The sequence below is a fragment of the Mesoplodon bidens genome (assembly GCF_964165515.1).
Source record: "Mesoplodon bidens genome assembly, contig: HAP1_SCAFFOLD_1223, whole genome shotgun sequence".
Taxonomy (NCBI): domain Eukaryota; kingdom Metazoa; phylum Chordata; class Mammalia; order Artiodactyla; family Ziphiidae; genus Mesoplodon; species Mesoplodon bidens.
This window is the reverse complement of record NW_027672307.1, coordinates 16,201-34,253: the sequence shown is the minus strand read 5'-3', so window position 1 is coordinate 34,253 and position 18,053 is coordinate 16,201. Positions and strand designations below refer to the sequence as shown.

At 38.9% G+C, this 18,053-nt stretch overlaps 1 pseudogene across 1 annotated transcript in view; it reads right to left on the bottom strand.

Moving 5' to 3' along the window:
• The window catches only part of LOC308610359 (putative helicase senataxin), a 44,846-nt pseudogene extending 28,957 nt beyond the window's left edge, over nucleotides 1–15,889 (bottom strand). The window contains exons 1-8 of the transcript in view: nucleotides 15,709–15,889; nucleotides 14,238–14,448; nucleotides 12,158–12,267; nucleotides 8,425–8,644; nucleotides 7,532–7,651; nucleotides 4,700–4,871; nucleotides 4,478–4,565; nucleotides 819–3,980 (exon numbers count right to left, since the gene is read on the bottom strand). The product of the transcript in view is annotated as a putative helicase senataxin (transcript). The remainder of the gene's footprint in view (nucleotides 1–818; nucleotides 3,981–4,477; nucleotides 4,566–4,699; nucleotides 4,872–7,531; nucleotides 7,652–8,424; nucleotides 8,645–12,157; nucleotides 12,268–14,237; nucleotides 14,449–15,708) is intronic.
• Between the last annotated feature and the right edge of the window lie 2,164 nt (nucleotides 15,890–18,053).

Below are 18,053 nucleotides of genomic sequence, written 5' to 3'. Positions count from 1 at the left end.
TGTTCACCACTTTACCCCCGCCAGGTCTGTGATAGTACTGGGCAAGTATCAGGCACCCGAGGATCTGCTGACTGAATACGTGGGTATTTACCTCAGTGCTCTTGGTTTTGAAGAGTCTTGTTGCACACTCACCTTTTGGGTTTTTGTTTTTTAACCAATTTGAAAAAAAGGAAAAATCGACCTGCTGTGAGAACACCAAAAACATCCTTCAAAGTGCAGGTGGATGTTTACACTAAAGAATTACTGTTTTTCTGAGGTTCAAATTTAACTGGGAATCCTATATTTTTCTTGGCAATCCCAGTCAGGCAGTAAGAAAGAGAGAAGAACCAGAATGGGATGTGTTGGGGTAGGGGGGCAACTAAAGGCTGCTATGAGGCCTAAGAAGTTGGGAAGACAGATGAGAAATTTGGGATTTACTGCTTTGTGCTGACCAGTGTAACTTGCCCTTTGCTACCTCCTCAAGAAAACTTCAGTAAAGGTTTACACTACTTTTCAAAAAAATAAACGCAGATGAGAGACTATGTCCTCTGAGAAGTCTTCCCTTATTTTACACCGAAAAACGTTTCCTCCTCCTGTGCCACCTCTGGACTTGGTAAACTAGCACTCTGAATTGTGTCTGTAAGCTCCAGAAGGGCAGAGTTTAAGGGTTTCCTCTGTATCACCGGCATCTAGAACACTGTGGGGCACAACGTCTGTTCAACATGAAATCTACAAGCTACATCTAAATCAAAATGCGATCAGTTATTTTAGCCGTACTCAGCATGGTAAAGAAACGTAATTTCAAAGTCTGAAGGTATACGATTAGAACATATACTTACAGTTTCAAAAGTATTCAGGATCATCAAAGGGAAAAACACATTAAAATATTCTCTACCATCTTGAAATCTCACAGGCACAGGTCTTGTGATGGACTGACAAAGAGTTGAAGGGGGTCCGCACTGATCAAAGTCCACAAACATTGCGTATTTCCATTTTAAGACCTCTTTAACGAAGGTGTCAGAGATGGACTGTGCTGACAAGAAAATGTTTACCGGAGAGGAAGGTGAAAAAGATCTGTTTTCACAAAATGGAACTTTGTAGCCTTGCCTGTTGGAATTATTTGGAGTATGACACTGGAGAACGTTGCACAAACCCTTCATTTCAGCCACTGGCTTCTGAGACACCACAGAGACTGGCTGTGGTACTTTCAAAGCAGATTGTACCCCACTTGACTTATTTTGCAGAGTTGGTAAGAGCGCTGACGTATTTACCAAAGACTTGTAAAGACCAGCAATTCGTGAAGTACTACTGGAGGTAAATATCTTAGCAGTGGGAGGTCTCGAAGGTTTAGATGAAGAGAGAGGCAAGCCAGGTCTACGAAATGTATCTTCATCTGCTGCTTTAGCTTCAGAGTGTTTGGAACAGTATTCACCCTGGTTTTCCAGTGTTTCCACACAATCTTTGTATTTACATTTTGTGCTACTCCAAGATTCCAACTGAGGCCGACTCACAGAATCTTCTTCTACTTGGACTCTATCTTTTCCATGAACTACTTCAATGAGTTCATCATTCTCTTTCTCCATTTGTGAACATAAATCCATATCTTCTGGATCACATTGTGTTAAAAATATATTATCCTCCTCTATGTCACTGTTGCATTCAGGTTCTCCCTCCTTCAAAGCTGCCTCTGCTGCTTTTTTAATGACCTCTTCAGGTACATAAGCTGGACCATAACCCCAATCATCTGTGATATCCCCTACATGAGTCAAGCACGAATTCTCTTCATTCTCTTGAACTGAATTCTTGTTGTCTGGTCTCTGATCTTGCCGAACTGAAAACACTTCACATGGACTTTCAAACTCAAAAAAATGAGAATCCGATTCCTCAAACCGCAAAAGGGACCTTGTATTTTCTTCCTTTATTACATTCTGTTCCACATTTGTGTTAGCTATTGAAGTATGATGCTCTGGACATCCTTTCTCAATGCATGTCTTACCCTGTTTAATGTGTTTCTTAAAACCCACAATTCTTTCATCATCATCATCTTCATCAGATTCTGAAATAATAATGACGTGTCCAGAGCAGGTTTCCCTGACACTATTTTGGTTGGCTGTCAAACATCTTCTATCATCTTTAACTTTTCTTTGTAGCTGGGATAAACTTCTTTGGGTTGAACCTGATGGGAACTTAATAACACTGGCTTGAGCTATTAAAGATAATATGTGGAGGTCTCTGTCTATCTGAGAATCTGTTAAAGGGTCAGACTTAGGACTGATGCTAAGGACCTGTTCTCTTAAATCAGAAGAAAACTCAACAGTACTCTTGCTAATTCCCGTATCTCTTGATTCAAGTCCAGTCACAGGATCTTTAAAGGGAGGTGTTTTCTCCACAAAAATATTGGTCATTTCTGTGAATGAGACCAAATCTTTATTACCAACATGACATTCTAGTATTTGACAACTGATATCAGGGGTGGAGAAAATGCCCAACTCTTCTTCCTGTACTTGTTTCTTTTTCAGCAGTAAACTGTTTTCAGGTTTTTGTTGTCCATTTTTATCATCCAGAACACCACTAGGGCCTAAAGAGAGATTGTGTATGAAGCCATCTCCTTTCTGAGCTCCTGTATCTTTCTGTGAACAGAAACTTTCAATGCTAGATACAGTCAGGTTTTCCTCTAAAGTGGTACTTTTCCTGTCTTGCTTTTTCATTACATGCAATAACTTAGCACAGATTTCATCTTTATGTGCCTTAGTGTTTGCTTTTGAGGTTTTGCCAAGAGCATCATCCTTTAAAGAGAAATCCTCATCTGATGTGGACACTTTTTCCAGAGAGTCATTGCTAGAATCAGTCAACAAACCTGTTGATGTGATTATTCCTCTGTCAAATACCTTTTCTGGACCATTTCTTGAAGTACAATTCTGTGGGGTATATGAGGAATTCTCTTTTACAGACTTATGCTTCCCTGTACTTATTTTAACTTGGCCTCGAGCTCTTTCATTCACAAGCCTTTTACTACTCGGCTTCAAGCACAACTCAGCTGAGAGATGGTCTTTGAGTTTCAAATCTTTTAGATAAGTTTGCTCATTATCCTCTTCTATGGCATTATGTGCCTTGCTGAAAATACTCTCTTTCACTTGACATGCATCAGCTTTCATCGGTTCTTTAGAGAATGTTGGGCTGGAGTTTTCCAGACAGTGCCTTTGTTTTTTAGACTTCTTCCCTGTTTGTTCACTTTCTTCTTTATTCTAAGATGCAGGAGGTGTTTTACATGGAGGAGTCAGATCCACAGAAGTGCTACACTGAGGCACTTTGAATTTTATGTTTCTAATACTTTGCTTTAAACAAGTTTGTAACTCATGGGTTTCCTGACTAGTCAACTGCCAACCTAAAGATATATTTCCTCGTAGGTATAAGTTGAGCTTATCCCAGAATCGCTTACAAAGAGTCTGCTGCCCAAGCTGATAGCCTTCTTTAAGGAGACTTCTGATCAGCTGCACACAAGCAAGTTGTACAGAGTTAGATGGCACTGAATGCAGTGACAGAGATATCATTGTTGTGCCTTTGGAGCAGTTTCCAGATGACTTCTCAGAACTCCGAGCAAACGCGGTAGTGGGAAGCTTGGCACATTTTACGATGGCTTCCACCCACTGCTGGGAACTAACCCACAGCAAATGCAAACACTTTTTATTTCTATGCACTTCAATCACTGACACCAAAATCAGAAGGAAAAACTCAGTGACTGTGTCACACACGGCGTCCGTCTGGTTGAGGACGTCTTTGACTTCAGAATGCAGATGATGAATAACCTCCACTATATAGGCCACACCCAGATCCTTAAGATCCATGAGGGACTGCACAAAGGGGATGAACCACAGAAACGTGCTGTTATGAACACGCATGTCTTGACCGATATCTGACTGAAGCACATTAGCTAATGTTTCCATTTCTTCATACATGTTAGGACAATAATCTGGGCAAATGGCTGATCTCCACCCTGAATCCTAAAATGAAAGAGATACTGACATTCAGATAAACAAGCACCATTCATGACAGGTTTAACACAAAAGTTGCCAACAAGAAAATACACTGCTCAACTTTCCTGTGTTGATGTACATATATGGACCCCCAAGAAATTGAAAACAGTCCAATTTTGAGGTGAAGCTTTCATGAAAAGGTTAAATTTACAAAACCTCCATGTACTCTGGACCTCTTTCCTTCAGTTGGTTTCGATTTCTAGTCATGTGATTTATCTCCCTCATGCCATAAATGTTCTACCCTTCCAAAATGTACTTAAAAATTAATCTCTCAAACTGTGCATGCTCTCATTACAGACCATTTTTCCTCATGAGCTACTGTTCAATCAGAAACTGTTTTATGCAACAGTTGATTCAGAATAGCTACATATCATAAAATCAGCAATGCAACTAACCACGTAAAACACTGACTATACAATATAAAGGCAATACAATATCATCTGAATTCTCAAAATGTTTTATACCTTTTTGGTCTTTTCAGGGTTATAATTGTATACCATCTGGCTGCAAGTCGCCATATCATCTAAATATGACTCCGGTTCTGACTTGGTCCTTAAATATTAAGAACAAATAGAAATTACTGAAATGAAGGGTAAAAAGAAGAGAAAAATCCTACTGTTAAAGTCAATTATAGTAGACTTCCTCATACAGATTGTCGGAAATCCTGACACAGGAACTGAACGAACCTCACAGAGCTGTTCCGTATGTTCTGGATCTCTTTCCTGTAGCTCACATTGTTGATAATGGATTGAAATGCCTCAATAGGATCAATCAGTTGACCCCAGACCTTAGATCCAAGACGATCCAGAATCACCATGAAACAGTGTAACGCTGGCCAGAAAGGATCCACACTATCATCTGAAACACAATGGAGTAATTTGCCAAATTACAACACAATTAGAGAAAGGGACTAAAATATATTGAGAATTAAGCATTCTTTACCTGGGTAGCAACAAAACTGAAAGCAAAGCAGGAAGTAATTTAAAGTAAAGTGTTGTCAACTACAGGTTTTAGAAACCTGGCAAACTTTTAAATAATGTCTGCATTTTTTTTTAAAGCAATACACCTCTGTTAAGAAATCTTGTAGTGTGGAACAAACTGAGATAGTCCAGATAAACTCAACTTTCTCACCCTATTTGCCAACCTGAAAGAATCGTTCCTCCTCTGCTTCTTCCAGACCTTTATACTCCCATCCTTCAAAAAATAACAGAGGTAAAGTAGAAAAAAAAAGGGAGAGAAAGAAAAACTTGGTATTTTCAGATCTAAACAAAGTCCATGATATGAGAAATCCTGAATTGTGTGTGTCATTCGGTTGGAATAAAGGACTGAACCCCTCATCCACTGGATAAGCAGAGATACATACTCTTTATCCATCCATTCTCAACATGGCTTTGTTGTTATCTCCATTCCATCCAACTGGCAGGAATTCCCATTACTCACACACTCTTATGCCCGGTCCTTCCCCTCTTCTCTACATGCAGGGGCAAAACACTGCCCTGCTCAAAGACCTTCACTTGCTCCTTAATGTCTTCTAAGGAAATTAGAAGCCCTCAGTCAAGCATCTGTAAGATCTTACTCTATTCTTTCTTTCCAGATTTATTTTTGACACTCACATAAAGATACACCACCTACAGAAAAAAACAGATAGCTGGCTTTTTCCAAGTGAGAACCAGAATGGCTTCACTGTTAGCACCACCTGTCATCTTCCGCAGTATTCTTAGGAGGCAAGTGCTCTAACTCACCCAATTACTGTCAGCCTTAGAACTTTCTGCTTTATTTCCCTCAGGGCTCTTAGAGTCTACTTTTTTTTATCATAGTCGTTCGTGTAGAACTGCTCATATACTTTTTTATCCTCTACTGAAGCTGTCTTATGTCTAGGAAGCTCTCAAATAAGGAAGAAAGTCATTAGTTAGGTGAAGACAATTATGGAATGTTTCTTAAAGAGGGGACTTCCCTGGTGGTGAAGTGGTAAAGAATCCGCCTGCCACAACATAGGCAGAACACTCTATGACATAAAAGACCCTTTTTGACCCACCGCCTAGAGACATGGAAATAAAAACAAACAAATGGGACCTAATGAAACTTCAAAGCTTTTGCACAGCAATGGAAAATATAAACAAGATGAAAAGACAACCCTCAGAATGGGAGAAAATATTTGCAAATGAAGCAACAGACAAATGATTAATCTCCAAAATTTACAAGCAGCTCATGCAGCTCAATATCAAAAAAATAAACAACCCCATCCAAAAATGGGCAGAAGCCCTAAACAGACATTTCTCCAAAGAAGATATACAGTTTGCCAACAAACACATGAAAGGATGCTCAACACCACTAATCATTAGAGCAGTGCAAATCAAAACTACAATGAGGTGTCACCTCACACCAGTCAGAATGGCCATCATCAAAAAATCTACAAACAACAAATGCTGGCGACGGTGTGGAGAAAAGGGAGCCCTCTTGCACTATTGGTAGGAATGTAAATTGATACAGCCACTATGGAGAGCAGTATGGAGGTTCCTTAAGAAACTAAAAATAGAACTACCATACGACCCAGAAATTCCACTCCTGGGCATATACCCTGAGAAAACCATAATCCAAAAACAGTCATGTACCACAATGTTCACTGCAGCTTTATTTACAAGAGCCAGGACATGGAAGCAACCCAAGTGTCCATCGACAGATGAACAGATAAAGATGTGGCTATACATACAATGGAATATTACTCAGCCATAAAAAAGAAACGAAATCGAGTTATTTGTAGTGAGGTAGGTGGACCTAGAGTCTGTGGTACAGAGTGAAGTAAGTCAGAAAGAGAAAAACAAATACTGTACGCTAACACTTACATATGGAATCTAAAAAAAAAAGGTTCTGAAGAACCTAGGGGCAGGACAGGAATAAAGATGCAGACATAGAGAATGGACGTGAGGACACGGGGAGAGGGAAGGGTAAGCTGGGACGAAGTGAGAGAGTGACATGGACTACCACATGTAAAATAGCTAGTGGGAAGAAGCCACAGAGCACAGGGAGATCCGCTTGGTGCTCTGTGACCACCTAGATGGGTGGGATGGGGGTGTGGAAGGGAGACGCAAGAGGGAGGGGACATGGGGATATATGTATATGTGTAGCTGATTCACTTTGTTATACAGCAGAAACTAGCACACCATTGTAAAGGAATTATACTCCAATAAAGATGTTAAAGAAGGAATCTGTAGACCCCACTCGCTGCAACTAGAGAAAGCCCATGCACAGCACCAAAGACACAACACAGCCAAAAATTAATTAATTAATTTTTTCAAAAGTAAGTTAACTTCCTTGGGCTTCAGTTTCTTCTTTTATGAAAGTAACGTGCTGAGTTAAACTCTGAAGGTCCTTTCCAATTAAAAATTCTGACTCTGTGACCAAAACCATAAAACGGTCATTCTTTCTTTCCTCCACATCATACACCCAAGTTCTTACCGTGACACTAGTATTTTCAAAGTGCACCATCATCACAATAGTCAGCAAATAAAGTTTATTACCATCTGATTGCCTCTCCATGGCGTGAAGTATTGATTGCATAAAATCATTCTGTTTGTTTGAGCCCAACAACAGTGAATCCATGGTTTGCTCCTCAAGAATGGTCAGCAACATGCAGATACCTGTAAGATCACGTATAATTTTCTTGAATTGATTAAATAAAACTGTTCTAATGTCTTCTCCAGTTTAGTTGGCAAAAAGAATAACAAGGCAGTAAGATGAAACCAAACAGTATCCAGTGCCTCAGACATTGAAGTCTGAGATATTCATATACAACTCCTCCTCCTAAGAACAGAACTTTAGATTGAATAAAAAGGGAAAATGGCACGAACCTGGTTAGAAAACCATTTCCAAAATGACTACCACACAATTTGCATCTCATAATATCAAAGACCCCTTAAATTTTAAGATCACTATATTTCAAGTACCAGTCACTGCCAAATATACACATGACTGTAAGACTCTGAATCAATGAAGTAGGACAGAACTACTTTAAGTCAATATACAACTTGATGAAAACCAAAGTTAGTATCGCTTTCTCCCAGGAAATATTTTACAGATGGGAAAAGAGGTATTAAACCTCTGTTTCAAGAGATCAAAACCCTATTAAGTTCAGCTGCTGTGCTAATACGGTAACATCTAATACTGCCTTAAATAAAAGATCTATTTGCCATACTTGAAAATGTACCTCTTACACAGATGATTTCTAGGATAAGAAATGTTTAAAGACAAGATGTTGTAATAGTCAATTTAATGACAGAACAAGAATTGTGAACTATGAAATCCTTTATTTAGCAATTTTGATCAGATTACCAGAAGAGATCCCTTCCCTTGCAGGATAATCGTAAGAAATATTGGAAAATACTAATTATATGTGTGTAGGAAAAATACTCACCTAACCAATAGTTTTTGTAGTTGGCAGTATCATACATGTGTGAAGGCAGAAGAATCAGTTTACCCTTCTCAAGGACAGAAGAAGTATCAATGTCTGGACTTTCGAAAAGCCCCAACTCAATAACTTTAAAAAGGCAAGTCAAAACCTCCTGTAAGTCATAATAATCATCTCTGTTCACTTTCCCCAAGTTTCTTGCTGTCAGGATAGCCCAACGTGAAACCTAAAAGTGTAACACATTCATTACTTCATTTAACACACAATTGTCTACAGAAAGAATACAGTTAAAATAAGATTCTCTACAGATTACAGAGGACACAAGATACATCAAATACTTTAAAAAAATCATTGCACCGTATATCTTAAACTTATACAGTGCTGTATGTCAATTATACCTCAATAAAACTGGAAGAAAAAAACTATCATATAGAATAAAGTACTTTAGGAAAAATACATGATTTTCAGACATTTAAAGGAAATAAACCAAAAGGTCCATGATGACAGAAAAAAAAAAAAGACGGAAGATACTAATTACAATTGAACTTTGAACAACACACAAGGGTTAGGGGCACCTACCCTCTGCGTAGTTGAATACACTAATATAATTCGAATATAACATAGTTGGCAGCCCTCCATATCCTGGTTCTGCATCATGGATTCAACTAACCTCGAACTGTGTAGTACTATACTACATGCTATTAAAAAGAATCTGTGTATAAGAGGACCCATGCAGTTCAAACCCCTGTTGCTCAAGGGTCAACTGGAATGCGACATGTGAACCTTACTTGATCCTGATTTGATCTAACCCTGATAAAGCATTTTTGAGAGAGTAACTTCCACTCAAATACTGACTAGAAATATATTATTATTATTATAAGTGTGTCGATGTAATTGTTCTTTTAAAAGAGCACTTACCTTTTTGATACACGAACTAAAGTATTTTATGGATGAAATGCTCTGATGTCTAAGATTTGTGGTAACTAAACAGGAGTAGAATATTGACCACATATTGATAACAGATGAAGCACAGTGATGGATATGTGGGGGTTCACTACACCAATCTATTTTTGTATGTTTGTAATGTTCCATAATAGAAAGTTAAAAAAGGAAAAATGAAAAGAGAAACCTCAGAAGAAATCAAAGGTCACCTCTACATGGCGATATAGCATAGGGAAGTGATTTTAAATTTATTCTGCACTACAAACTGAATTTAGTGATCACAACCAACCTTAAAAACTAAATAAAATTTAAAAAAAAATTCAGTGGGCGTCCTTCATAGTAACAGTAAGTACTGTTTTGTGAAATGTTTAGGTCACGTATGTCTATATGTGTGTGAACTCGATGAAGAATATTTTTACTTAGGTTATGGGCAGAAAAGTTTGCAAAACATAGAACTAGTGGACAAAAGAATGGGCTCTATGCCAACATAATTAAGTAATGGATTTTAAGCTATCGAAAAAAAATACAAAGGAATCAATGAGTCTATAACTTATGATAAACAGATGAATAAATGAAGAGCAGGGAAAATGGCTCTTGATTATAGTATAATCAATGTCAAGTGCTGACTGGTAAACGTGTAAAGTGCTGGGGTTGAAACTATTTTGCAATCTTAGAAAAACTGGCTCAGGGAAGAACCATCAGGTAATGCTAAATTTAGGAGAACATTTTGGTGAGGAGTAAGGTATTTATGTGATCTTAGAGTACTTAAGAAATAGACATTGTACAGTGAAGAAACTGGACAACACCTCAACTAGATGATCAAAATTAACATCACCATGAGAGGCCGGATGATATGGCATGCCGTATATCTGACAGCCTGAGAAGGACATAGCATCCTTCACTTATGTAGTATTCCAGTTGGAACGTATAACCGAAGCCTAACCATGTGCAAGCATCAGACAAACCCAAAATGAAAAGCATTCTATTTTTTGTAAATGGGAGGGAGGCAGAAATGACTATTCTTCAGAAATGTAATTGTCATAAAAGACAAAGATAGGCTGCGGAAATGTTACAGATTAAGAGAGACTAAAGTAACACAACTACATGTAAATCCTGATCCTGGTCTGGATACTGGAGTACAGGGGGAAAATGCTACAAAGTACACTGGATCACACGACACAACTGGAAAACAGACCTTACTGTGTCAATGTTAAAGTCACTGAAGTTTATAATATTGTGAGAATATACTTATTCTTAGGAAATATACACTGAAGTATTTAGGGGCAAAAGGCTATGATACATGCAACCTACTCTCAAATGGTCAGAAAACAAACAGCTTTGTAGTTAACTGAAAGCAAATGATAGAACAAATGGAGTGAAACATTAGTAATTGGTGAATACAGCTAAAGAATATACAGGTGTTTTCTACTTTTTTTTTATTTTTGAGAATTTTCTGAAAATTTTAAAGTATTTTCAAATAAAAACTTTAAAAAAAGCATTAGGGCTCTGGATCAGGCTGCCTATATACAAATCCCAGTCACCATACTAGCCTGTGTAACTGTGGTTAAGTCTCCTGACTCAGTTTCCTCACCTACAAAAACACATATATAATGAAGAATACAGTCATTCCTGGCCCTGCAGACCCAGTCACCCAGTCTGCAAGTGCTTGGCCCAGGTCCTGGTTGCTCAGCTGGACCTGCTTCCTCTACTGCTTTGCAGCTTTAAGAAAGCCAGTCCCGGAGAGCAGCTGGCTGTACTTTCTGTCAGTCTTCTTTCACAGGCAGGAAAGCCCCACCCTTATTTTAAGCACAGGCCTCGACTCTGGTTCTACCCTTGCCTGGAGTAGACTTGTAATTCTTATTATCATGCACAAACTCAGTCCCCTGCTACCTACAGCCACCCAGGCCGACATACAGGTTTCCACCATGTATCACTTTGTATTTCTGTTCCATTACTGGTCCAAAGAAACATTTACCCTTTAAAAAGTGGGACTATACCTTTTAGAATTCCACTTTTTGAATTCTTTTCTATCATTGTTTGGGTTTGGCACAAAGGAGACAGAAATTCACCAACAGTCTGACTGGAAACCCCATTACCGTGTTCTTTCTTCGCCACTTAAAAAAAAAGCCTCTTTACTATCCTTCTATTGGCAGAGCAACCCTTCGTGGCTATTGTCTTAACGTTGTAACTCAGTTCTAGAGGCCAATGTGCACAGGTCCTACTGCACACGCTGCCTCGCCACATGATGTTAAGTCCTCAAACTCGAGCAACCAGCTCAAAGTCAGGTTCCAAGCCTCTGGTGTTGCTCTCTGCTTCTGTCTACCTACTGTTCTGATTCTCATGTTCCTCTTCCTGTTTGGCACCTAAGAACTGAATCTCCTTGTTCTCCCCTCTACCCCATCACCTGTTAAAAATCTCATCTATTAGCAAAATAATTATTTCAAGTGTTTTAACTGGTATTTCCATGTGCTTGGAGCGGGGCAGGCAAGCAAGAAAAGCAAGAGAGAACTCTCCTTCTTCGTTAGTTCAGGTCAACACACTGAAAGTTCAGATTATTCCCTCATTTGTCTTTTAAACTGAAGCATCACCTGTCAGAACTGTTTCCCTACTCTTTTAACCCTCTTCTTTGAGCCCCCCAGCACCCCCTCCTGAACTACAGTAATGTTACAACAACAAGAGAATAACTTTGGCAAATATTTTAAACAAAGTACACATCAAAAACCTCTATTATAGTTATCTGTAATATAGGTGCAAAAATAAAATATCCCCTCTTCCACTGCCTAACACTCACACTCACCATTTCATTGGGATGGACCAAAAACAAATAGATCCCTGGATGTTTGTCAAAAACCTGAAAGGAGCAGTTAGCTTGTTCCATCCGGCAAAGTGCTTCAACGCATAATTCATCTAAATAGAAAAAATAAGGCAGTAAACATAAGACATAAATCTTATCAACGTATCAAGATTCCCTAAATTTGGCTCCTTCAGTTGCTCTGTAAGTAAATGAAAAGTTGCTCCTTTTTTTTTTAAAACTGAGGCATAAAAATGCTGTAAATGTAGGAATGATATTTAGCTGCTGAAAGACCGGTAGGTTGATCATAGTGTGTGCCTATGAATTGCTCTGACTTTCCTAGTACAAACATCTTTTTTCACACTGGGCATAATTATCTCCAGAGAGCACCTTCTTAGAAGTATGGCTATAGGTCCAATTCTATTAGCATTTTACATTTTGATCCATGAGGACTTTATCTTGTACCACAGGGATAAAATCAGCTTTGCCCCACAAATGGCTATTTTGTCCTACTCTCAGTTACTGAGTAATCCATTTTCTCCACTGGTTTGAAATGCTATCATCAGCAAAGAGTAAATTCCCCAAATATATTCGGTTTACTTCTGGAGTCTCTACACTGCTCCATGAGTCTATCTGTACCAGCACTATCTTAATCCCTGTTGCTTCATGGAAATTTCTTCATCACTCTTTCAAAAGTATACTGAATAGACTCATACGTTTACCATATCAGATGAATCAACTTTATTTTGTCAAGCCTCAAAGAATATTGTAGTGACAGTGGTTAGCTTTGGGAAGGAGGGACAATGACTGGAAAAGTAAGAGGAGAGCTTCTGGTGTGTTGATGATGATTTGTTTCTGACCTGGTTGCCAGCTACACAAGTATGCTTAGTTTATGAAAAATCAAGCTTATATAGTTTTCTGGATATGGTACTCTTTAATAAATGTTTGAAAAATGACTTGTTCGAATTTAAAAATCTAGTTATTTTAAATTTATTTAGAAAGAACTGATTTATCTAATAAATCTTTAGATATACTTTTCAATTTACTGAAAATACAGAGGATAGAGAAACAAGTCAAATAACATGACAAGGAAGAAATCAGAAAAGTCCAGGAAGCACATTATTCTTTAGGGCAACCATCTGGTCTCAGCAAGTCAAAGTTATGACAAAAAAAATCTATCTATCTATCTATCCATCTATCTATTTATCTAACGATATCTATACCTGTGCACACATACGTAAAAGTAAACTATTCTGGATTAAAAGAGATGTAAGAAATATGGAACCAAATGGAACCAAATGCACAGTCCCTGATTGGACTCTAATTTAAATAAATCATCCAAAAAACACATTTTGCAACTACTGGGAAAATCTGAATGTGGACTAGATACAGTAGTGGGTGCCTTAAAGGTACTGTTATTTCGTTAGATTTGACAGATCAGGAAAATGTCTTCAAGAGATTCATATTAAGAAATGCAAATATAAATGGCCAAAATCTAGGCAGACATAATATGCTATGCCATTGTGATTACTGAAAACTACTACAGACCAGTGGTTCTCAACCTGGCGATTTTGTCCCCCACTGGCCCTGACCCCCAACTCCCAAGGGACGTTTGGCAATATCTGGAGACAATTTTGCTTGTCACAACTAGGGTAATGGGGAGAGCAAGTCACTACCAGCATCTAGTGGAGAGAGGCCAGGGATGCTGCTAAACATCCTACAATAAACAGCATGTCCCTCACGCACCAAGATTTATCCAGTCCAAAATGTCAACAGTTCCAAGTATGAAAAACCCTGCTACAGACAAATTCCAAGAATGAAAATTAATTGAATGGATAGAAGAATAAATATGTGATAAAGCAAATACAGCAAGATATCAGCAGCTGTACAATCTATGTGGTGTGTATATGGTATTCACTGTGTAATTCACTTTTCTAGGTTTGGAAATGCTCAAAATAAAACGTTTGGAAAAAAATGTATCCTAAGTATATGTTTAAGAAACAGATTTTCAATATAGATAAACCCAAATTCTTACAATTCTTAAAATATAAAAATGATACAACTGTGAAACACCCAAGATACTCACTAACACGCTCATGTAAAAGCAAATAAGGATATTTCAGTATTTCAAGAAGAGCAACTCGAAGCTTATTTTCAAAGTCTTGGCCAGTAAGGTCAAACAGCTGTGCCTCTCCATTGTTGTCTACTATATATAACTCGTCATCGTCTCCAATTTCTCCCTTCATGGCCTTTTCAAAGTGATTTATGAGACGTGAGGTTTCTAATTCCCATAAAACCTACAGGAAAAGAAAAACGGGCAGTGTGCTTTATATCTTATTAGCAACAAAATATACTGGATATGACGATCCTTCTAGAAAGCCTTTTCCTAAGCATAAAAATTCAGAAGTTTAAAGAAGTACCAGGGTTTCCCTGGTGGCACAGCAGTTGAGAGTCTGCTTGCCGATGCAGGGGAAACGGGTTCGTGCCCCAGTCCGGGAAGATGCCACATGCCGCAAAGCTGCAGGGCCCGTGAGCCGTGGCTGCTGAGCCTGCGCGTCCGGAGCCTATGCTCAGCAACGGGAGAGGCCACAACAGTGAGAGGCCTGCGTACCAAAAAAAAAAAAAAAAAAAAAAAAAAAAAAAACGACTCAACCTCTTATATTAGATTTAAAGAAAACAGTCACTGAACATAAAAGTGGCTTTTATGATACATGAACATGAGTACATAGAGCATGAGATGTTTACAACATTGCTCTTGCAGAGTTTTGTTATCAACAGCACTGTCAACTATACTCTATTGAAAAGGAAATGAGAAGTTGGAGCTTCTTTACACAAGCTGGGCCTTCTCTGACTTCCCTCCTACGTTCCAGCCATAGGTAATTACCTTGAAACATCAGCTTTAGCATAAAGGCATTGGTTAGCTTCATCGCTAGGCAACTTTGTAAACGTAAAGTTTTCCTCAAAAGGTTCATAACTTATCATCCCCCTCCTCTCTTCTATATTATTATAGGTAACTCTATGGTCTGTATTCCATTTCTCACCAGATAAATATAATAAACCAATATTCAAAGCCACATATTTAAAATTATATGTTTCACTTTGGTTCCTGTGAATGAAAAAAATGTTTGTCTTTATTGATTTATAGCACTTAACATTAAAAAATGAAAAGAGGGGAAAAAAAGAACTATTAGCCAATAAAAGAATAACCCAAGCCATTCAGATACCTGGCTGTTAAGAAAGTCAAACACAACGACATTAAAACATGAACCCAAAAAAAACCCATACGTCACTTCATTTCATGAAACTCTTTCACATCAAAATGTCTAAAAGTGGAGGATTATAAAATTCTGCTTTAGATTTCAATTCAATTCCATCAATCAATAAGCATTTATTCAGCACCTACTATCTACCAGGCTATGAGTTACATACTACACGTATATTAGCATTCACAGTTTAAATCACGTTTTCAGTTCCCTGAATGCTTCCAACAGAGTTTAAATTTATTCTCTTCCTAGTTATCAAGCTCTGAAAAATACTGCCCAATTAATGTAAAGTACCTTATGTAAGAATGGCAATTCATCCCTTGCTTTGTGGTATTCCGCCACACATTCTAAGCAGTAGCAGAGGTCTTCATCAGCTGTTTGAAATTCACTGGAGTGGGTCTTGGATGCATAGCGTTGCAGGAAGTCAATGGTGGAAATACCACCTGGTGTACACCAACAACATGTGCTCATTCTGTACCTGTATCCAGAAAAGAAGACATGGAAAGACTAAAGAAAAAAAAAACACACAACACTTCAGGCCTATTCTGGTGGAGAATGGGTACATTTCCTACTAATGATCATGTCTTCAACTTACAATGTGCCTCGACCACATCCAGAACATTCTGCTGGCCAGCTTATCAATCACTGGCTAAACTCAATCTGGGCTTACTCGTAAAAACTTTACCTGTGACACATGAAAAATAATGAAAAATAATGAAATGAAAGCAGTTAGTAATAAACATCATAAGGCAACATACAGCTGTGTTATAAAGCCGGCTCAAAACTATACAGTACTGATGGGAAATTATACACAGAGACATAGAATTATCAATGTTTTCAAAGTACAGATTTTGGAGTGTTCTAATCATGTACTGGAGTCAAGTAAAAAGCTCAGGAAACCTTTCACATTCCCTGAGGCCCTGCTCCAGAAATCCCTGAAAACCTTAGAAATCCCCAAATATTAGTCCATACCAATAAGAAAAACTCATATAGAGAAGAATTTTCTCTTGGTTTGGAAGTATATATACACATGAATTTGCACATGTGTGTATGAACTGCTGCCCATAACTCACTGCTCGTCAAGGCAGTATAAACTGTAATGGCTGCAAATATAATAGCTACAAACCTATTCCTACTAAGTTTGAAACGTACAGTTTTCAACTGTCTCCAATTTGGGGTTTTATACTACCATCAGAGCCTCCACCATCCAAACTCAAGTAAAAAGGGTTAAATGAAATTAATTTCAGAGATTGGTTCAAGATGGCGGAGTACAGGATGTGCATCACTCCCTCTTGCGAGAGCACCGGAACCACAACTAACTGCTGAACAATCATCAACCGGAAGACACTAGAACTCACCAAAAAAGATACCCCACATCCAAAGACAAAGGAGAAGCTGCAATGACGAGGGGCGCAATCACAATAAAATCAAATACCATAATTGCTGGGCTGGTGACTCACAAACTGGAGAACACTTATACCACAAAGTCCACCCACTAGAGTGAAGGTTCTGAGCCCAATGTCAGGCTTCACAACCTGGGGGTCCGGCAACGGGAGGAAGAATTCCTGAAGAATCAGACTTTGAAGGCTAGCAGGATTTGATTGCAGGAATTTGACAGGACTGGGGGAAACAGAGACTCCACTCTTGCAGGGCACACACAAAGTAGTGTGAGCACTGGGACCCAGGGGAAGGAGCAGTGACCCCATAGGAGACTGAACCAGACCTGCCTGCTAGTGTTGGAGCGTCTCCTGCAGAGGCAGGAGGGGAGGTGGCTGTGCCTCACCGTGGGGACAAGGACGCTGGTGGAAGAAGTTCTGGGAAGTACTCCTCGGTGGGAGCCCTTCCAGAGTCCGCCATTAGCCCCACCAAAGAGCCAGGTAGGCTCCAGTGCTAGGTCGCCTAAGGCCAAACAACCAGCAGGGAGGGAATGCAACCCCACCCATCAGCAGATAAGCAGATTAAAGTTTGACTGAGCCCTGCCCACCAGAGCAACACCCAGCTCTACCCACCACCTGTCCCTCCCATCAGGAAGCCTGCAGAAGCCCCTTAGGTAGCCTCAGCCACCAGAGGGCAGACAGCAGAAGCAAGGAGAACTACAATTCTGCAGCGTGGGGAAGGAAAACCCTATTCACAGAAAGACAGACAAAATGAAAAGGCAGAGAGTGCTTTGTACCAGATGAAGGAACAAAATAAAACCCCAGAAAAACAACTAAATGAAGTGCAGATAGGCAACCTTCCAGAAAAAGAATTCAGGAAAATGACAGTGAAGATGACCCAGGACCTTGGAAAAAGAATGGAGGCAAAGATCGAGAAGATGCAAGAAAGGTTTAACAAAGCCCTACACGAATTAAAGAAAAAACACCTAGAAGAATTAAAGAACAAACAGAGATGAACAATACAATAACTGAAATGAAAAATACACTAGAAGGAATCAACAGCAGAGTAACTGAGTCAGAAGAACGGATAGGTGATCTGGAAGACAGAACGGTAGAATTCACCTGCTGTGGAACAGAATAAAGAAAAAAAGAATGAAAAGAAATGATGACAGCCTAAGAGACCTCTGGGACAACATTAAATGCAACACCATTCACATTATAGGGGTCCCAGAAGGAGAAGAGAGAGAGAAAGGACCCAAGGAA